Source organism: Pinus tabuliformis, chromosome J (genome assembly GCF_031772625.1).
Source record: "Pinus tabuliformis cultivar Carrire ecotype Pingquan chromosome J, CPIR1, whole genome shotgun sequence".
In the NCBI taxonomy this organism is placed as follows: domain Eukaryota; kingdom Viridiplantae; phylum Streptophyta; class Pinopsida; order Pinales; family Pinaceae; genus Pinus; species Pinus tabuliformis.
The window spans coordinates 52,253,451-52,277,608 of NC_142295.1; the positions used below are offsets into that span (position 1 = coordinate 52,253,451).

The 24,158-nt window shown below is 35.4% G+C and overlaps 1 pseudogene; it reads right to left on the reverse strand.

Moving 5' to 3' along the window:
- LOC149225446 (RGS1-HXK1-interacting protein 1-like) overlaps nt 1–24,158 on the reverse strand; it is an 87,068-nt pseudogene that overhangs the window by 23,750 nt on the left and 39,160 nt on the right.

Genomic DNA, 24,158 nt, shown 5'->3' on the forward strand with positions numbered 1-24,158 from the left:
TTTTGCATATAAATAAGGAGTTGTGACTTTTTGGAAGCTTTTATGGTGGGTTTTTCCAGTCAAATTTTTCTAAAATCCAGCATGTATTTATTGAAATCACAAGTTTGATGAGTAATCCTGTGCAATCGAAGTGCCCTAGGGGTGTGCAGTCGAAGTGCCCTAAGAGTTTTCGAGGGCGTTGAATCCATATATACAGTGAAAAAACTAGTTTAAATAACACAAATCAAGATTTCACCTCAAATTTTTTCATCAGATTCTACCATCGGAAAGTCCAAAAATCACACTAAAAACAACTCTTATAAATAATTTTTAAATATCATCATTTATCAACACAAACACAAAGTCACTTTGTGGTCGTTAGGAAAGTATGTCATATTCTCAACGTCGCTGAAATACAGAAAAACAACGTTCCGAAGGCATCTCTATATCAGCCCCGGGTGGATGTACTTGCGTGGATCTTTGATTTCTATGTAAATGGATGACCATGATGTGAAGGAATATCCTTCGTCTGAGTCTGGAGCATGGAGCGACGACATGGACCTCCATCGTGGCGAGAGGTGAAGTGTTTGAGGAATTTGGGTGGAATTTGAAACCGGCCGGCTGCCCGCGGAGGCCTTGTGGGAGATAATCGACTTCTTGCGAGGGCCGCTAGGTCAAATATTCAGAATCATTCTTGAAGCTGATCATGGCGCTCTCACTTTCCCACACGACATTTTTGATGGTACGGCTTATGTATCTTATAGCTTTGCGCAACGACTGTAGTTTGCCACCTTGAGAGGTGAGTTGATGACAAGGAATAACCGCTGCCACCGAAAGAACTGACAGAAGAAAAATCTATATTCTATGCATCTTGACAATAAATCCTAGGTGGTGTTCTTGATCAGAGTTACCAAGTAGAGACTAATCTATGGAGACTAATTTATGTTGTCGACAAATATGATTAACGTTATCTTTTTGTTTTGCAGCAACACTGAGAATATTCGATACTTTCCTAACAGTCACAAAGGGTGCCTGTGTTCACAACTCATGATATTTAAAAATTATTTATATGGAAAGAAGTCTCAACATGCTTCAATTTGGTTATTATATGGGTATATTGCAGTTATAGAATTTATTAATTTATATAATTTGAATATCTGATAATTTTTTTAAAGAAGTGTTTTACAAAAATTGTATTTTTGAATAAAATAATAGTATTGAATAGGGAAGAAAGAGTGATTCTAAAAAAATTATATTTTTAAATAAAATAATAGTTTTCCGTTTATTTGGTTTTTATAAGGCTATATTGTGTTTAGAGAATTTATCTAAAATTTAATTATGAATTGATTAAATTTTAGCTTTAAATAAAATAATAGATTTGAGCAATTTATATGATTTGAGTATTTGATTTTTTTTAGAACGTTGTATCGGGAAGAAGAGTTGTTATTCAAAGAATTTGATTTTTTAACTTTAAACTAAAATAATAGTAAGAGTTGTTCTTAAAAGAATTTGATTTTTTAATTTTAAATAAAATAATAGTTTTGAATCTGGAAGAAGAGTGATTCTACAAAAATTGTGTTTTTAAATAAAATAATAGTTTTGAATCGGTAAGAAAGAGTTGTTCCAACATGTAGAGATGACATATATATTGCGGCATGAACAAATATTTTATGGTTTACATGACTTGGGTTTATAATATCAATCCCTTGCGTTTATTAATCTAAGGGTTCATATTCTTAGGGTTTAATATTATTCACTTAAGTTTATAATCTCTTGGGTTTTTAGTATTTATCCCTAAGGTTTATTATTCCTTTGGGTTTATAATATCAATCATTGTCAACCATGGTCAACTATGGTCAACCATGTTTATTTTATTTTATAGTTTATAATATTAATTTTTGCGTTTTATACCTTAGGATTTTAATATTAATCCCTAGGTTTTTTTATTCCCTTTAGTTTATAATATCAATCATGGTGAACCATGGTCCAACATTGCATTGTGACAAATATTATCTCAATATGAAAATCGACCATGGTCAACCATGGTCTGATGTTGCATTGTGATAAAAAAATTGTTGATTTGAAAATCAGTCATGGCCAATCATGGTCAACCATCATCGAGTGTCACATTGCGACAAGGATTGCCTCAATATGAAATCAACCATAGTCAACCATGGTCAACCATGTTTATTTTAGTGTTTATTTTAACTTAGGGGTTTTATACCTTGGGTTTATAATATTAGTCCCTTGGGTTTAATATTGATCAACCATGGTCAACCATGTTTTATAAAATCAATGGTGGCAACTATGATTAATCATGGTCAACCATGGTCCAATGTTGTACTGTGACAAATATTGTCTTAATATTAAAATCAATAATTGTATCAACCATGGTCCAATGTCACATTGTGAAAATGATTGTCTCAATATGAAAATCAACCATGGTCAATCGTGTTTATAATATTTAAATTAGGGTTTAGATACCTTGGGTTTATAATATTAGTCCCTTGTGTATAATATCATTCAACCATGCTCAATTGTGGTTAATCATGTTTTATAAAAATCAATCATGGTCCAACGTCGCATTGTGACAAAGATTGTATCAATATGAAAATCAATCATTTTTTCAACCATGCTCCAACATCACATTATGACAAATATTGGCTCAATATGATAATCATCGTCAACCATGGTCAATCATGGTCAACCATGATCAACCATGTTTTATGAAATCAAACATGGTTCTCCATGGTCAATCATGGTAAACCATGGTTGAATGTCACATTGTCACAAAGATTGTGTTGGTATGATAATCAACCATGGTTCAACATGGTCAACCATCATCCAACATCGCATTGTCACAAGGATTTTCTCAATATGAAAATCAACCATGGTCAACCATTGTCAACCTTGTTTATCTTAGCGTTTATAATATTTATCTTAGGGTTTATATACCTTCAATTTATAATATTAGTCCCTTGGTCTTAATATATTCCCTTGGGTTCATAATCCATTCGAATTTTAGTATTAATACCTTAGGTTTATTACTCCCTTGGGTTTATAATATCAATCCCTTGGGTTTGTTATTCCCTTGGGTCAATAATATCAATCATGGTAAACCATGGTTAATCATAGCCAACCATGGTCAACCATGGTCGAATCTTGCATTGTGACAATGATTGTTTCAATATGAAAATCAACCATGGTCAACCATAGTCCAACGTCGCATTGTGATAGATTATCTCGATGTGAAAATAAATAATGATAAAGCATGGTCAACCATGGTCGAGAGTCACATTGTGACAAGGATTGTCTCAATATGGAAATCAACTATGGTCAACCATGTTTATTTTAGGGTTTATAATATTCATCTTAGAGTTTATATAGCTTGGGTTTATAATTTACGTTGCATTTTGAAAATTATTGTCTTAATATGATAATCATCGTCAACCATGGTAAATCATGCTCCACCTTGGTGAACCATGGTCAACGATGTTTTATAAAATCAAACATGGTCAACTATGGTCGAAAGTTGCATTGTCACAAAGATTGTCTTGATATGAAAATCAACCATGGTTAAGCATGGTCAACCATGGTCCAACGTCGCATTGTGACAATAATTGTCTCAATATGAAAATCAACCATGGTCAACCATTGTCAACGATGTTTATTTTAGTGTTTATAATATTTATCTTAGGGTTTATATACTTTTGGTTTATAATATTTATTCCTTTGGTTTAATATTATTCCCTTCTGTTCATAATCCCTTTGGGTTTTAGTATTAGTCCCTTTGGTTTATTATTCCCTTGGGTTTATAACATCGATCATGGTCAATCATAGCCAACCACAGCCAATCATGGTCAACCATGATCGAATGTCACATTGTGACTATGATTGTCTCAATATGAAAATCAACCATGGTCAACCAAGGTCCAACATCGCATTGTGGAAAAGATTGTCTTGATATGAAAATCAATCATGGTCAAGCATGGTCAAACATCACATTGTGACAAGGATTCTCTCAATATGGAAATCAACCATGGTCAACCATGTTTATTTTAGGGTTTATAATATTTATCTTAGGGTTTATATACCTTGGGTTTATAATTTTCATCTATTGGGTTTATAATATCAATCACGGTCAACCATGCTTTATAAATTCAATCATGGTCAATCATGGTCGAATGTCGCATTATGACAAATATTGTCTTGTTGTGAATGCACATTGTAAACGTCACATTGTCACAGATATTGTGCTAATATGAAAATCAACCATGGTTAAGCATGGTCAACCATGGTCTAACATCACATTTTAACAAGGATTGGCTCAATATGAAAATCAACCATGGTCAACCATTGTCAACCATGTTTATTTTAGTATTTATAATATTTATCTTAGGGTTTATATACCTTCGATTTATAATATTAATCTCTTGGTTTTAATATGTTCCCTTGGGTTCATAATCCCTTATGGTTTTAGTATTAATCCATTGGGTTTATTATTCCCTTGGGTATATAATATCAATCCATTCAATTTATTATTACCTTGGGTTTATAGTATCAATCATTGTCAACCATGATCAATCATAGCCAACCAAGGTGAACCATGGTCGAATGTCATATTGTGACAATGATTGTCTCAATATGAAAATCAACCATTGTCAACGATAGTCCAACATTGCATTGCGACAGATTGTCTCAATATGAAAATCAATCATGGTCAAGCATGCTCCAACGTTGCATTGTGACAAAGGTTGTCTCAATATGGAGATCAAACATGCACAACCATGTTTATTTTAGGGTTTATAATATTTATATTAGGTTTTATATACCTTGGGTTTATAATTTACATTGCATTGATAAAGATTGTCTCAATATGATAATCATCGTCAACTATGGTCAACCATGGCTAATCATGGTCAACCTTGATCAACCATGGTCAACCATATTTTATAAAATCAAACATGGTCATCCATGGTCAATCATGGTCGAACGTTGCATTGTCACAAAGACTGCGTTGATATGGAAATCAACGATGGTTAAGCATGGTCAACCATGGTTGAATGTCACATTATGACAAGGATTGTCTCAATATGAATATAAACCATGGTCAACCATTGCCAATGATGTTTATTTTAGTGTTTATAATATTTATCTTAGGCTTTATATACCTTGGATTTATAATATTTGTCCCCTAAGTTTATTATTATTCCATTGGGTTTATAATATCAATCGTGGTAAACCATGATGAATCATAGCCAACCATGGTCAACCATGATCGAATGTTGTATTGTGACTAAGATTGTCTCAATATGAAATCAACCATGGTCAAGCATGGTCCAACATCACATTGTAACAAAAATTGTTTTGATATGAAAATCAATGATGGTGTAGCATGGCCAACCATGGTCCAGCATCGCAATTTGATAAGGATTGTATCCTGGGTTTATAATTTTTATCCCTGGGGTTTATTATTCCCTTAGGTTTATAATATCAATCCCTTTGGTATATATTATTCATATGGTTTATAATATTAATCTTTGGGTTTAATATAAATCCATTGGGTTTATAATCATGGCCAACATCGGTCCAACATCACATTGTGATTAAGATTTTAATATGGAAATCAACCATGGTCGAATGTCGCATTGTGGAAAAGATTGTCGCAATATGAAAATCAATCATGGTCAACCATGATTGTTTTAGGGTTTATGATATTTATCTTAGGATTTTTATACATTGAGTTTATAATATTGATCCATTGGATTTAATATTATTTCCTTGGGTTTATAATCCCTCAGGTTTTTAGTATAAATCCCTTGGCTTTATTATTTCTTTGGATTTATAATATAAATCTCTTGAATTTATTAATCTAAAGGTTTATATTCGTAAAATATAATGTTATTTATAAACTTTTTAATATTACTTTTTGGGTTAAATATAAATCATTAAATTTAATTAATTAATAATAGTTATTACAAATTATTAAAAAAATAATATTTCTATAACTATTTTTAATATGAAACATTATTAAAACATTAATGGTTAATTAGTTAATATAAAATAATAATAATATTTAGTTATTTATAGAGACACCTTCGGCCAATTAGATGATATTATTTAGTGTTATAAATATATTATTTTTCAAACGAAGGCATCGTTTTAAAGGAATATCTCTTTAATTTCGTCGTTTGTGTGCAGTAAACTAAGAGTTGTTACCTGTTGTTTGTCTGCAGCGAATAAAGAACTGTCAATTGTTGAGGTGCTTTCACGTGCCGCAGTGCCCTCCCATACATTGCAATGGTGCTCAGCTAATTGTTGTACCACATTCGCATCGTGTAGCATAGCAACATTCTCGTGGCGACAATAAACAAAACCAGAGTTCTTTTTTGATTCAATTTTCTTTGACAATAACAATACATATTCTCTAAGTCAAGTAAGGGTGAATAATATTATATTCATTATAATATTGAGGCGTTGTTTAATTTAGATTTTGAATTTTGTTGTTTAAAATTTGTTTTTATTTTATATAGGGTTTTATTTCGAAAATTTTCTAAAACATGTGGATTGTAGAGAGTTCATAACTTAACGATTCTAAACCTATTAAATTTTAAACAAATTATACCAAAAAATACAGCAAAAAACCCTCCAAAACATATAACCAATAACACATAATTACCAGTAATATTTATAGAAAATTCCATAACATATACTCAACATAAATAAATGTGTGATACAAATTTCCCTGAGATGTATCTCATGAGGACTGTATAATTGCCTTACAAGATTGATTAAAAAAAGGTAATTGTTTAATCATTTATATAAACTTTTATAAAATGTGATGAGCATGAGGAATGTACAATTATTTATATAATTGGAAATATGATATTGATAAAAAAAAAATTAATTAATTAAATAATCTTTTAATTTTAAAATTGTTTTTATCAAAAGTTTAATAGTTTAATAAGGATAGAAATATTTTAATTTTAAATTTGTAAACCTATATAATTTTAAAATTTTATGAAATTTTCAAACATTAAAGATAGTTTTGCATTTAAAATTATAATTTATAGAATAAAATATTAATATATTTTATAAAAGAATTGAAAATCTCTTCAACAAATTATAACACAAAAATAAGAAATATAATAATAATAAATAAAAAAAAAATTATATAATAATAATATATAAATAACTTGATATAACTAAATTTATATTTATTCGGATATTTATAAGCATCAAAATCAACATATGTTTCCTAGATATGTACACACAACCTATATTGATCCATTCAAGACTGGGTGTTGTCAAGCCAGATACCTTGGAGTAAAAATCACAAGGAATTAAATATTAGTGTCTATTTAATTTTTAAATAAACAGTAATATATGATACATGAAAATCCATGACAAGTACTTTATCTTGGACGCCAACGAAAGTGGTTTTATAATCATATATATAATTAAATTTAAATGTTAATGATAAAAGTAGTAAAATCATTTAAGAAAATAAAAAAATTAATTAATTAAATGAAAATAATTTTAGGAATTTTGATCATATTTAAATTCAATTTTATTATTTTTTTTTTAACTTTCTCAGAAATATCTTTTCTAAATTACTCTTAAAAAAATTCATTGTTTTAAATTTATTAATTATTTTAAAAGGAAAAGAAATGTTTATAAATTTAAAAAGAAGATTGAGTTTCTAAATAGTTTTTTTAATTAAAAGAAAAATATAAAAACTAATTATTTGAAATTACTTAATTAAATTATTTAAAAAAAATAATTTGGAAATATCTAATTCCAATAAGTTACTATTTGAAAGTTACCTAATTGTAAAAATAAAAATGTCCAAAAATCAATCTAATTATTTGGAAACTTGACGTTACCTAATTACAAGAACTAAAAGTTATCTTATTTCAAAATTGGAAATGTGAATGGTAATATACTAATAAGGTAATAACATGGATTTTTGTTTTCCTTAAGTATCACGTGATTCACATCCATCAATAAATTAAAATGGTAATAAGTTATTAACATGGATTTTTCTACAAGTATCAAGATTCATGAACATGCATCATAAAATTGGAATGGTAAAAAGTTATTAGTTAATAAAGTGCATTTTTCACAAAAGTATTGTTGGAAATAGTTATTGATTTTATCAATAGACATGATCAAAAAATAAATCATTAATAGTTAGTGGTTTGACAAAGGAGAATGTCATGGTGTTATAGACATTTTTGGGCACTGCAACCCCAATCATAAATGTCCATAAACCAAGGCTCTTAAGTCCCTAAAAGTGTTGTTCCAACCTCTAAAAGAACAAGGTCAACTGATTACATCTTCTCCCAGAAGTTCTCCATGAAAAACTACTCAGAACTGGTCAAAACTGGACCATCTCACGTGCTCCATGGTCAAAGTGCGCTGCATCCCACCTACATACACATGGGAGGTGCGATGCATACAGAAAAGCCCTTCTATGGGGTGCGATGGGCGAGAGTGGACAAATGGCAGGGTCAATCTGCAAGGTGGAGGATCATGGAATCTTCTAGAAACTTCTCCTGTGACACTTGCCTCTTTGCATTCGCCCAGGGATGAGTAAGAGATCATCAATCTCCAAGTGGAATCAAGAACTATCAGAGAGAGGACACTAATCAAATCTCAAAAGCTGACTCACCCCCCTTGCAAACATCTATATATGGATCCCTCATCCCAGAGATCCAGAGGCTGGAATTTTGTATCTTATAAGGAAGTGTTGCTGGTTTCTTGGTGCAACATCATAGTGTTGGGTGATCTAAGCTTTTCATGAGGTGAAGAAGGGCTTTCTTGCTGAGAAGATGATGCTGGGTCAGAACAGTTGGTTGTAATCCTCTTTGCTATTCTTGATTATTAATAAAGCTATTCAAGTTTTCCTCCACATTCTTGAATGATTGATGATATATGAATTTGTGTGGTCAATATATATCTGGTCCTATGTTGTTTATGATAATAGATCTATGTTCTTGGATAGTGTTATGCTGCTTTGATTCTACAGGTGCTCTTTGAAGCTGGGTAGACGAGGAAGCGAGTGGCAAAGATCTATCAGAAGGGAGAGGAATCAAGCAAGGAACCAAGCGCAAGACAGAGGTTGGTCTCCTTTATTCCCCTCTTATCTACTTCTCATAAAGGAAACCAAAAGTGGTTTTAGTTTGTTTTTTTCTAAGGTAGCTACCAGCCTTAGTGGGACTAGCAGCTCTGCATAGACACTAGATTTCCCGATAACAAAATGGCGACTTCACTGGGGAGCGAATAGATTGTTTGTTTGTCTATATTTGTTTGCTTTATAAACTTACAGACAGAGCCTAAAGTCAAGCCAGCTAGCCTTCGAACTGCATTTTCTATGCAAGTGCAAAGTAGATCAATGCTGCTTCAGTCTATCTCCGCGTTTTGTTTATGAATTGAACAATCGATTTACTAGCTCTCTAATTGCCCTTGTGGTGGCTCTAGTAACCTCCTTAGATCTACCCTGTGATTTATTTATTGATTACCACTTGCTCGGCCTAAATCCCTGAACTGTGTTGCAAACTGTGATCAAGAACTGGATCAAAAGTGTCGCACTATACCATTGCACCCTCTCTTCAAGGATATCAGTATGCATCACACTTCCCGTGTGCTGTAGGTGGGATGCATACTAGAATCCCTGTGTAACAGGTGCGCTGATCAGAAAAGGCTAATTTTGCCTCCAGACTTTGGTTTTTTCACTCTTTTCAGCTCTATTCAAGAGTTTTGTTGTCTGTAGTCAGTATACCTCTGTTGGAAACCCCCTTCCTTGCCATTATTCCATCTCCATTGTGCAAAGAACTGTAAATGTTTTTATGTATTGTGAGCCATTTTCAGTTCTCTTTTACAAAGAAGTAGCGTAATTGAACTGTCATTTCTTGATTTGGAAGTGTCGTAAGTGTTGTTTTCAGTCATAGAAGAGAATCCGATTGTTCTTGATGGTCAATTACATTGTTACTCTTGTATTTGATTTGAATTAGTAGTTTTTCAAGTGTCGAAAGCAAGTTTTCCATTCCGAATTACAAAGTGTCGTCATTGTCTTCATTTTGTCTTGAAAAGAAGGTTCTTAGTAATGTCGCTTTGAAAAATAATTCAGATTTGCACTTAGCTTTCTTTCTATCATTTACACATTAAGAAGGCTGAAAACAAATACATGCATGTGCATTTGCATTTAGACTGTTTGTTGGTTTGATTTAGGACAGTGCATATAGTGTGTGCTCTCTGCTCTATGTTGAAAGAATATCGTCTCTCTTTCCTTAGTAGCTAGGATTTTCATTGCAAAAAGAAGATTAAACGATTGTTTATCATCTTAGATTGCATTTTAGGAATTATATATCTACATCATGCGGTGAACCTGAAAGGCAAATTTCTTAAGCAAGATAAACTGTAAAATAAATTTAATGAATCTAAAAATGCTTTGGAACCTAATGCACAACATTTAGAAGTCTAGGCTAGAGACGTATTCTGGCATCGTAAAGCCTGGTAACTATTGTTTTCATTGTTGGTTGGGTGATTCCTCCACTTTGAGACGATAAGTGCCAGTACGGACTTGTGCTCCCACGTACCGTCGAGTATATATTGGGAGACCACAATAGGCTTTATCCTTTATCCATAGGAAGCCGTGTCTACCACCCTATCGATCGCAATGCACTGAACACAGCATTCGGGAAGATTGACTGCCGTACCGTAAAAAGTATTCTGCAGTTTTGCGATTGGTTTGGTAATCCCTCTGTCTAGATTTCCAGAGTAGTCTCTTTCGTTCCTTTTCAGACTCCTTAAAGGAAAAGGTCCATCTCAGCACTTGTCACTTCAAGCTCATTAAAAATTGAAGACGACTAGAGTCATCTTTTGTTTTTTCTCGACTCTTAAAAATTGAAAAAACAAGTTGTGTCAAAGCATATAAAATTTATTTTAATCGAAATAAATATCACCTTTCCTACGTTGGTCTTAGGTTGATAAAAATGGAGTCCACCAACCAAGGAGTTCCCCTTGGGGAAAATCCTAATCCTTTCTCCTCTTGGGGAGATGTTAGTGCGCCCCATATGACCACATTGTCGCTTCCAGGATTGACAATCGGCTTGCCCGTACGGCTCTTCTCAACCTCTCTCGTTTAGAACACCGTGATTCCTGAACAATCAAGTCAGCAACTAAACAATACCAGAGTTACCCCCCAACCTTCTACTTCATCCAATTCTTCCTCTCCTCCTTCCTCTTTGCTTGATGAAGCTGGTAAAGCCAAAAATCAAGTAACCGAGAAGAAGAAGGAGAAGAAGAAGAAGGAGAAGACGAAGAAAGAGAAGAAGAAGAAGGGGCCAAAGGAGAAAAGGGGCAACCAAGAATCGTCTAGCGAAAATCCACACACTGCATAGTCCAGGCCTAAATCGCCATGTGTCATTTGCAAAGGAGACCACTATCATCAAGATTGTTCTTGCATCCCTCGGATCTTAAGGGACTGGTCTCCTTGTTTGCACAATCCAGTGTCATCAACCTCTGATGATCATGTTGAAAATACACCATCGACTAGTGAAAGTGAAGCTCCTGGACAAAAGGGAAAATGTAAATTTCCTTGTAAACTGTGTGAAAGTGATCACGCCGTCTGCCATTGTCCCTTCTTAGATAAGGCTAAAAGTGTTTTGGACGACCGTCCGGTTTCATCATTACGACTTCCTCCTGGATATAAGAAACTCTTGCCGAGTCCATCATTAGTTGAAAATCCGGCTGACACGCCATTATGGTCGGCCGAAGCGTCTATCATTGAAGATAAACCATCTGAATCCACACCAGACGAAAGTCAAAAGGTCGAGGCGGCAGTTGACCTGGTCTTGCCTTCAGAGGATCCATCTTCAGATGATACAGTCACCAGGGAGAACAAGAACGACACCGTCCAAATTCTCTTCGTAAGCACAGACTCCGATGAACATGGGGGCAGTCTACCTGTTCCTTTACCGCAGGAAGGAAGTTCGTCAGAGTCATATCCAACCATCTATTCGGTCCCACCTCCAAGCAACCTAGTTGTTTCCTTCGATTGGAATCTACTAGGCAGACCCCGCTTACCGGCTAGTGTACCATTTCGAATCATTGCTCAAATATACAGAATGGTCATGGCCGGTACCATCATAGATGAAGGGGCCTCTGTGAGTATCCTTTCCTCAACTACTTGGAAAGCGCTTGGTTCGCCACCACTTTTGCCAGAAATGAGAAATCTAATAGGCTTTAACAAAGGAACCAGTCGACTGTTAGGGATCCTTCCCAATGTGTTGATAACATTGAGAAGGAAAACCGTTCACATGAACGTAATGGTAGTCCAAGGACCCCTGGATTATAATCTACCCCTTGGACGTGACTATATTTATTGCATGGGAGCAATTGTCTCCTCACTCTTTAGAGTAATGTGTTTTCCGCATGAAGGAAGAGTGGTCAAGCTCGTAGACCAGCTTTCATTCCCCGGTTCACACATAGCAAATAGTCATATACCATCCCTGAATGGTCTTTTCACGCAAGGAATGTCTCATCAATCCCTAGTCCGTCCTCCTGATGAGCGCGAGTGATTCGAAGGATATGACTGAAACCTAGGGGGCATGCACCCTGGACTGTTTCGACAGGAAAACCTTGGGTATAGGGTAGGTTTCCGCAAAGGATATATGACTGGTTGATACACCCGTCCATTTAGGAAAATGGGGTTAGACCAGAATAAGATACCTCTGTTAAGGTAGGCCTTTCCCGATAAAACAAATGTTTTGTCTGCAAACCGTGAGGTAACCTGGAAACTCTACCTCACTATACCTGGGGGCATGTAAACCTTTTGGCATGCAAGCAAAGAGTGATCATTTATTTTTTTAAATTTGTAGGTCCTCTAACCCTTTAAACTCATAGGATTGGTCGTTTCCTAACTTGCATAAAGAAAGGATGCGGGGCAAAGCTTTGAAAAAATGCCATTTTTAAATGAGACATCCTTATTATACGACTATATCGAGCAATTTTAATGTGGAATTCAAGCTCGTTAAAAAATAAACATAACCAATGAGCAAATGTTCCCCCAGAGTTTAAGCTCATTAAAAAAAATGAACCATTTCCTGGTAAATAACCTTCGTGAATGTATTATCATCAGCCTTTGAAGCCTTGGTTGTGTTCTCATCATCACCTCCACTCTGTATTGGCCGATCATTCACCCCCATTTGATTGTTTACCCTTTTTGAGGAAGAGCTACGAAGAGTGATCCTGTTAGCCATCCTTCTGACACTGCCATGATCAGAAAATTCCAAAATTTACCTAGAATCAGCTGCTACTCGAATTTATCACTCGTTCCTAAAAAAACGAGTCTCCTTTAAGCTCTTTTCAACTGACTCGTAAAATATGAAAAGATTGCCAAGCAATTGACCTCTCCAGCTCATTAAAGTGACCGGAAGTGCTATCCCTCCTTTATATTTTAATCTTTTTGGACTTGAGGGATTATTACACAAAAAGATCGAACGCTTGTTTTGTTCGGATCGTTAAAAATACCGAAAATTCATCCCTTTTGTATTGTTTTATACCTTTTCGGACTCAAGAGATTATATAACAAAAATGGATTATTGGAGTTTTCTTTACGTCCCCTTTTTTAGACTCTCTAAAATTGAAAAGAACTGAGTTATATTTGTCGTTAAACTCGTTAAAACCGAATAGCGAAAAACTTGTCCATACAGACAAGAACGAGTTTCACTATCGCTAGGCTCGTTAAAACATAGCAATGGGTTTGCCTGAAGGGTAAATTACAGAAAAAGAATATGTTATCCTCCTCAAGCTTGACAAAAATAAAGAGGTACTGGTCAGCAATGATTGGGGAAAAATTGGGAAGAAAACTTGAAGAAACTTTATTGGTAGCGAGTCGCTCTTGAACATGACACTTTCACTCCGCATCCGAGTCGGGTTGGGTTGTTCCGTTCACTGGTCATATCACCATGGGTCCATCACACCATCCATATTTGGGGTTAACACTACCAATCCATCATGTCAGTGTTGCCGATATGTTCAAGAGAAGTCGCTCAGAGAATTCACCTGTGTCTCATCCACTGCAATACATCTACGCTCCATTATTTCATGACCGCCACCCTGAACCTTATATCACCAGATCATTTTCACCTCCATTAAAATCATTTGCTCCATTCCGTTTCATTGATATGGGATTCACTAAGGCCCTCCTATGACGGATCGCTTCTTGTTGACATCAGCTCATTATCCAAGAAGTCAATCTAGGAACAACCCTTTCAGTACTTTGAAACTTGCATGCCTTAATGGCAAGTTTCTCACTTCCGGTGACAGGTTTACATCAATGGCCTTCGACCGAAAGATTTTGCGTGGTGTTCGACGCCAAGTCCCTTATTCACACCACATGAATTGTACTATAGTACCTTGAGGGTCATCATCATTATCGGTGATTCCTCTCGCGCCCGTTAACAGCTCACATCATCGGCTGGTTATCAGGCAATGTCTTTCCGTGTTCGACTCCAGAACATCTCTCACATGGATCAACTTGTACTTTGAGTGAAGATCGAATGAGATTGAAGACCCCGGATCTAGTTTCATCCATCCGGGCTGCGATATATATTCAGGAAAATAAAGACATCAAATGTACATCATTACTGTACAGATAATCATCCAATCCAAGGGATGATGGCTCCACCAAGATCATCAGTCTACACTCAGACGATTGTCTGTCTTATGTACGTGAAAATGAATTTATAAAGCTGAGCATGGGAATGCCTGCCTCAGCTAGATCATGAAAATATTATGAAGATAATGTATGGTATTGTATCTTATTACAGGTTGCCTTCCAGCTTGAAAAAACTTTATATCCTCATGATAAAGCATTTCACCCGACATCAACAGATTAACGACCTCATGCTTTAGGGGGCAACTGTTATAGACATTTTTGGGCACTGCAACCCCAATCATAAATGTCCATAAACCAAGGGATCTTAAGTCCCTAAAAGTGTTGTTCCAACCTCTAAAAGAACAAGGTCAACTAATTACATCTTCTCCTAGAAGTTCTCCATGAAAAACTACTCAGAACTGGTCAACATTGGACCATCTCACCTACTCCATGGTCAAAGTGCGCTGCATCCCACCTAAATACACACGGGAGGTGAGATGCATACAGAAAAGCCCTTCTATGGGGTGTGATGGGCGAGAGTGGACAAATGGCAGGGTTAATCTGCAAGGTGGAGGATCATGGAATCTTCCAGAAACTTCTCCTGTGACACTTGCCTCTCTGCATTCGCCCAGGGATGAGTAAGACATCATCAATCTCCAAGTGGAATCAAGAAGTATCAAAGAGAGCACACTAATCAAATCTCAAAAGTTGACTCACCCCCCTTGCAAACATCTATATATGGATCCCTCATCCCAGAGATCCAGAGGTTGGAATTTTGTATCTTGTAAGGACGTGCTGCTGGTTTCTTGGTGCAACATCATAGTGTTGGGTGATCTAAGCTTTTCATGAGGTGAAGAAGGGCTTTCTTGCTGAGAGGATGATGCTGGGTCAGAACAATTGGTTGTAATCCACTTTTCTATTCTTGATTATTAATAAAGCTATTCAAGTTTTCCTCCACATCCTTGTATGATTGATGATATTGCGTTTGTGTGGTCAATATATATCTGGTCCTATGTTGTCTATGATAATATATCTATGTTCTTGGATAGTGTTATGCTGCTTTGATTCTACAGGTGCTCTTTGAAGCTGGGTAGACGAGGAAGCAAGTGGCAAAGATCTATCAGAAGGGAGAGGAATCAAGCAAGGAACCAAGCGCAAGACAGAGGTTGGTCTCCTTTATTCCCCTCTTATCTACTTCTCATAAAGGAAAACGAAAGTGGTTTTAGTTTGTTTGTTTCTAAGGTAGCTGCCAGCCTTAGTGGGACTAGCAGGTCTGCATAGACACTAGATTTCCCGATAACACATGGTAATAGTGTTGCTAGATAAGAAGATACTCTATCTTTCTCTCTCTCTATATATGTGTGTGTGTGTGTGTGTGTGTGTGCGTGTGTGTGTGATGTAATAGAGAGAAGTACGAGTGGAAAAGAATAGCATGAACTATAGTCTAGTGTGTGGTGTGTTTCTAATTTGTCTTTTGAGTAATAGTGAAGAGAATTCAAGCTCCACATGTTTTCATCTCTGTATTTTCATTTATGTATTGTCAAATATAACAAATTCACATGCATGAGGCTATGTAACACATGGATGATGGATCTATCCAAAATATATAATTGTAGAGAGAGTAGTGGAATTCAAATATGTAGAGCCCCCTGCAACCATGGAAGTTATTGCTTCTCAATGTTATGATTAATTGGAAAAAGGTATTGAGTATAGAATAATTTTCTAATCATTTTCCGTATGATGATGATAAATTGATAATTATAGTATGAGATTTTTATGTTTGACTTTCAATACATAATCTTGGTTGATATTTGTAATCATTCTTATTTTGCAAGTATCTGAAATTGGGATAGTTGGGAAAGAGCTTGATCATTTTCTTTAGAGAGTTTTTAATTAATTTTTTGTAAAAAGTTGAGATTTCCAAGATCGAAGGTCAATTGGCATTTGTTGGCAATGTATGTTACATTCACATCCATATATATGTTCTCATGGTTATGGAGTTATCTATTAACTATATCATTTCTTCTCATTGATATTGTACCTTTTCAATCTAAAACTATAATTTTGATAGTTTGAATGAACTTAAGATCCATGAAAAAATGGTTAGATTACAATTTTGAATTGCTTAAAAGTTACAAAATGAGATTGTTGCCATTTTAGCTACAATATTTAGATCAAAACCCTCTCTAAACCACAATTTAGTTAAAAGAAACACATGCCTTTAGGTAATAAGTAACACATGCCTTGGTCTAAAAAAACAACCCATTCCTTCTTTAACAGTAGATGTAGTTCAATAAATTTCATAAAATTGATAATAAACTAAGTATTTACATTCAAATTATGCATTTCGATAAACTTCATTAAATTGGTAATAAAGTTTGATATTTGCATTCAATTTTTTTTATGAACATCACTAATACACTTTTCTCGTTCTAAGAACTGAGTTGCTTTCAATTAATCATAGTTAAGTGAAATTTAAATATTAGGGACATGCACAAGAGTTTGGATATGGATTGAACTACAAATGAATTCTTTTGAGTAAACAAATTAGTTGAATGTAGATTATGCAATGGATGAAGTTTTAACCCCATACAAAAATTACCTACAAACGAATTATTAAAAAATAGAAAATATACAATGGCGAGAACATAAATATATGCAAACATTTTTCTCTTAGAACCCAAAATCAAGAAAATCAGATTGATTTTTTCTTTATATTCCTTTTAATGTTACAATATATATATATATATATATATATATATATATATATATATATATATATATATATATATATATATATATATGTCGAAGCATTCATAAAACCCCAATCCATTAACCCTGGATTAGAACATAACCATAGTTCCATTGACTGTATCTACAAAACACCATGGGAAAAACCATCATCCCCAAAACCATGCACAAAAACCATGTGCAAAACCATGGGTGGGTCGATCAACCATCCTTGGGTTTTCCCCCCATCTTGTTGGCCGGATAAATCGTTCTTGCAGACAAGGCCAATCTCCCTAGTATCAATAAATATCTAGCAACAAGCAGGACAAGCAAATCTACCTTTCTCTAAACATATTGCGATTCATTAATAAAAAATAAAGAGGTGTTTTAGACCCTACCTTAAGTCCAACACTAGTTTGTGGCAGCCATCCTTCAACCGTCTGAAAGAGTTTCCTTTTGAGAACCTGCAATCGCAAACAAGCACACATCAAGGCTGAAGATCGACCTTGTCCACAAGAATGATTTATCCGACCAAAAAATTGGTGACTCCACTCAGGATCGAACCCAGAATCTTTGGTTTCATTATGATGATCAAGGAGTTCATAAAATAAACCATAAACACTTCTTATTGAGAAAAATAAACTTGATTGTATTAACTTTGAAATAGAAGAACTTTACAACCTTTGGTGCCTTGATATTGTACAAGCTCTTCCCAGGGTCTGAAACAAGAATCTCCTCTACTTTGACAAGCCTCACACTCTTCCAAATGAGATCAAGAGGTATGTAATCTTTCCTCACAAAAGCTCAATTTGGAAGAATAAGTTCCAACAGCATTTCACCTCAAAAATATTCAGCTTTCAACCCCCCAATAACCAGCCCAATGCTTCATTTTATAGTGCAAAGGAAGGAGGTTACAGGTCCACCTATGAAGGGATAGAGTCCTCCTTCAAAGGGATAAGCTCCTCACATCAAGGGGTTAGCTCCTTAAGGTATGGGATGCATGAACCTTAAAGGAGCGAACTTGCCACCTCAAGATTCCTTCTAGAAGCTTCCAGAAATGACTCAAAGTGAGTTTTTAAGAATGTACTTGCGCCTTTTTTACTTTTACAGGGGTTTGGACCCATTACAAAGAGACAGAGCGGTCAGGTGCCCAAGGAACATGACCATTAGGTGCGGGACCGTAGGTAATGCTAAGAGAAAGTGCGGAACTAGAGTTTTAGAGACTTTTAACGGCTTTCTCTTATTTTCAAGGCTTGACATGAAGAACTGAGGTTTAAGACTTGCAAAGGAGGAAAGTATGAGTGACGATAGACTCATGCAAATTGCAGAATGTCATGGTGACAATTTTTAGTGCAATAGATTGCCCCCTAAAGTGCGAAGTCTGTAATAGATGAATATAGAGTTTGTCTTCTATGAAGAGTGAAGTACTTTATCATTTCAAAGATAATCCTGTGGACACCCCAGTCAGAACTTATAAAAACATTCAATGCAAAATATATATATGTGAACCTATCATCGCTAAGGTAGGCATTCCCATACTCAGATCAAAACTAACTAGAAAACTAACTAAACTGCTCTGATACAGGAATGATTTTCTAATAAATCACAAGTATAGACATATGTAGACACAGTATGGATGCAGCCATCTGTTTATGAATAGTCCATTGTATAATGGATAACAAAATTCCTCATAGCCTGGATGGTAGAAACTAGATCCAGGGTCTTGATTTCTGCTTTCCGAACTAGTACGATTCTAACCATGTGAATGAATGTGTCGAAGTCGAACATGGTAGAAACCACTTGATTACCAGTCAATGATGTGGACTGTTAACAAGTGTGAGAGAAACCACCAGTAATGTTAATGGCTCTCAAAGTACTCAGTACAATCCATGAAATGTGAATAAATGAGTTGATGTCGAACATGTCACAGAATCCTTTGATCGAAGGTCAATGATGCAACTGTCGTTGAAGGCGAGAAACCTGCCATTAGGGCATGCAAATTCCAAGGTACTGATGATTTCTAGATCATCTTTCTAGATAATGAGCTGAAGTCGATAGAAAGTGATCCGTTGTAGGTAAACCCACAGCACGAAATCATAGATCAAGTTTGAAGAAATATATTTGGCAAGGACTAACTCAGGGATGGTCAAAATGGATGATAGATATTTTGCAAATGAATGCTTTATTTGAATTGACCTCTTGAACACATAATGACACTGCAGATGGTTTGGTGACAATTTACCCAAAGCTAATACCCAGAAACTGGCTGAAGACTTTCAATATGGTTTGATTAACTGTTAGGTAAAGGATTTCCCAACCCAAGAGAACAAAAAGTGTCATGTTAAAGAGTGGTTAACTGCTTTTCTAAAACACAAAGTGTAACAAACAGGTTCATTTTTCTCTCATTTTCCCCACCATTTCTGGCAAGTACCTCTTTATTTTTGACAAGCTTGAGGAGGATAACATTTGCTTAATTATAAGCTCATCCTTCGGATGAGTCCAACTTAGTTTAAAATTTGAACCCTAAGAAGGAGTGGTTCGTTCCTGCTTAAAATTGAACAGGTCCTTTACTGTTAAATTTTAAAGAGTCCAGTATAGGAAAAACTTAGTGTTTTTAAATTTCAGGGAGTCTAGAAGAAAAACTTAAGGAAACTCCATGGGTGTCCTTTTTCGTAAATTTGTGTCCCTCAAGCCCAAAAAAGTATAAAATAATACTTGAGAGAACCGCTTGACCATTACGATCAAGGAGTATTTTTCAGAATTAGTGGCCCCGATCTGAAAAAAGTAAAAAAGCGATCGAAGACACGTCATTTTAAAACCAATATCGAACTTGAAACAACAAAAGTCTAGCGATCTTTTCATGTTTATACGGTCAGAAAAGAGCTGTAAGTGGACCACCTTTTTAATTCTGATTTAACAAGTTTAAAAAGGAAAAACTCGGCAATCTTTTCATATTTTACAAGGCAGAAAAGAGCTTAAAGAGGACTCGTTCTAGAGGAATGAGTGGTATAAAGGGTAGCAACTGGTTTCGGAAATGGTGGAATTGCTCAAAACATGTAACAGTTAAGAGGCTAGCTAACAAAACCACTCATAACTACGGTCCCTTAGGAAAGGAAAAATAACCAAGTGAAAGCGTATGATCAACCAAGAGATGGTGGCGATGGAAAGAAAACAACCAAGGCTCATCTAGCAGAATTTAGCGGATGAAAATGGTGATCACGAGATGTAAATCGGGTATAGGTTCATTTTTACACAAGCTTGAACCATAGAGAACTCTACTTGGATTCAATTTCATGTTTTAACAAGCTTGAAATGAAAAACTATGCTTGTTATAAGTTCGCATGCCCCAACATAACGACACAAATCGAGGTACATGCCCCCCAAGCTTCATTGCATTCAACCAGGTGGATGAAATGAAGGTTTACTTTCAAGATCTTGAAAAGACTCGACTCGAAAAGGGAGTTGTTTCATTTTTTAATGAGGTTGACACAGGAAAAGAACTATCCTCAAAACCCTTGTTTCACTTTTTCAAAAACGATCTTGACACAAGACAAGGAACTATGTTATAAAATCCTTGATTCATTTTTTAACGAGCTTGACATAAGACAAGGAACTATGCTCATGACTCCTTGTTTCATTTTACAAACATACCGTTTACTGGAGCTTTACAACACAAATCATTATGATATTTACAATAATATACACATTTACACATTTTCTCAACCAACAAATAAAAGGATACGATGCCTGCATCCGCAACAAGGGAATTCAAAGGCTCACACATCCACCCTGAAAGTAATACCAAGATTCACCTCCTTCTCAGGAATTCCAGAATCCACTACAAAGTCAAACTGCATCTAATTTCCAGTGCTACAATCTTTTGCCACTTGTCCTCTCAGTGAAAAGTTACTGACTCATTGTTCCAAGGAACACTACCAATGTGCATTTGATTCCATATGGAAATTCTAATGACCAAAAAAAATATATCCACAACCTTCCCTTCTCTGTTACGTATTCCCTCGGCCAATTTAGTCACCCCCTTCCGTGTAGTCACACACCTTCCAAGTTCCATTAGCACCCCCATCCCAGGTAGTCCATCCCTTGGAAAGGATTCCTCACATCGGAAGATACAAAAACCAAGGCATATCCTTGCCTCAAAACCATCATACTAGTCATAGCATGCTCATGGAAATCAATGGACACTATTGGGTACCAGTGTCCCACAATACCCCTGCTCCTAAAGTGCTTTACCAACATATTGTTGCATTTTCCAATTTATTTTGTCATTGCTAATTCTTGCAGTCAATTTCAACCGCCCAACTGGGAATTTTCATGCATTCCTATACCAAGCAAATAATTTCCATTAGTTTAAAATAAATTGAAATAAATTCACATCATACCTCATTGGTAGCTCATCAATAAGGTACACTTACAATCTTATTCACTTCCTGTCACAACAAGTCAAACTAGCATATTTGACCAAATGAACATGTATAAAAATATCACATCAGGTTAGCTCAAAGCACAACCATCATAGATCAAAATCATGAATCACATGCAATCATCATAAACCAAAATCATAGATCACATGTAACCATCATAAACCAAAATCATAGATCACGTGTAATCATCATAGACCAGAATCATAAATCACATGCATAATAAAATTGAATGATATACTAATACTTATCCTTTAATAGGTCCTTACTTCTTCCTTTGTTCTTTCTCTACAAACATCAGATTGATTGTCACACTCGAAAAACATCCAGTGCCTTATCCTCAACTATGTGCACATACACATAGTCTGCATCACACACATACAACCACATACGACATACAACACCATGTAATACATGCACCTACACCTGACATACAACTCATAAACCTACACCCAGTGTACAATGCAACACACACATACATACACCTACACCTAGTGTATGACAGAACACATACATACTCCTACTTCTGGTGTACAAAAAAATACACATACGTACACATAGTACAAAACAACAAATACACATGTCATGATGCAACGAATACACAATGCACATACATAGTATTACATCTACACAACACAACATGTATGACATGCACATAATACCACTTGTATAACATGTACACATTACCACCTATACACAACACCACCTTCACAATGTGTAAACATTGTCACATGTACATGAAACCACCTCCACAACGTGTACACAATGCCACATGTATATTGTACCACCTGTACAACGTGTACATGACACCGCATGTACACACACCATATGCATGACATGTACACATCACCACATGCTCACAACACCACTTGTACAATCATGCACAAAACACCATATGCACATAGCACCATATGTGTAGGACACCTAATCCTCTAAGGGTTATGGTGTGGAAGATAAACAGTCAAAGGGAGTCCAAGAGACCACTTGGAATATGAAACCAAGGGTCACTCCAATGTATTATAAATATGTATCATTGTGAATAATATATGAAATTCAAGGTTTATCATTCATATTATTATCTTCACCATGGTTGTCTTTAACATGGTATCAGAGTGGGAATTCTCCTTCCCTACTCCATTTTGAGCCACTGATTTTGTGATTTCTATGTGCATGAAAGTTCGGCTATGAGTCCTGCATTTGATGAATATCCTATCAGCTATATTTTAGTTGCATTCTCTGCCTTAGTAACTCCTTTTTGATGCTTTGTCTATTCTAATGATCTTCTTTCTGATGCTTTGTCCACTCTAAGGCCCTGACATCTGTGCATCACTTATACACATAACATTCTAGCCTCCATACCCACATCGTTGTCTGCTAGTGTGTTTGTTGAACTCTGTTGAATTCCTGTGCATTGAGCCAAGTCCTTCTGATCGATTCATTAATTAAGAACTTGTCTCGCTACTCGATTCTTTAATTCATGTCTTGTACGTTGGAATGGTTCTTTTGAGCTCCGTGTTGAAGCAGTTGCACATTGTTCTTGAAAGGGTCATTGAATGAATTGTTAGTTGAGTGATTTACCATGAATTGAATGTTGTGTTTAGGAACCTAATAGTTTTACATTCCTCCTTTCTCTGATATCCATTTCCATAAATACTGAATATCCTCCTGGGTTGGCAACACTTTTGGCGTTGTGTTTACGCAATTTAAATAGAACCTTTTTGTCCTTAAAAGCTTGATGGGTGTTTTCAATGATGTGGGGTGCTGAAAAGAAGTGAAAATATTGGGATTCGAAAGACATATGTATGGGGAAAACATGGTATCAAAGAACTCCTTTGTTGTTTAGCCTCATAGGACATTGACACAACATCTACACGAAGCTTTAATGCCTCCCTTCTAGGAATTTCTCTGAGACTATCCATCAGACCTGTTTCTTCATTTTAATTTTTGCACACAGAGTGCACAAGAATTTGAATCTGATTTCCCACATTCTTGAGCTTCATTTGACCCCATTTCATCTCTTCTTCAGAAAGTGTTTCCCTCTCCTGCAACATTCTTATTTCGTTCATCAGTATCTCAACTAATTGTCTGAAGTCCTTCACCTTGTTCTCTGCATTTGCAAGCAAAGACTCTTCGCTTTGTAATCGACCAATGGTATGAAAAAATGAAAACCTCCTTGGAATTATCATAAGAAGAATACCAATGCCAACAGCTATAGTACATGTTGATAATGGGTATTCAAGAGAAATAAGTGAACCCTCTTTGAGTTTTCCAAAGAAAGCATCTTCGTAGATACTATATTGGCTTCTTAGCTTTGGTAAATACTCCAAAATTGTTTTGTAATGAAC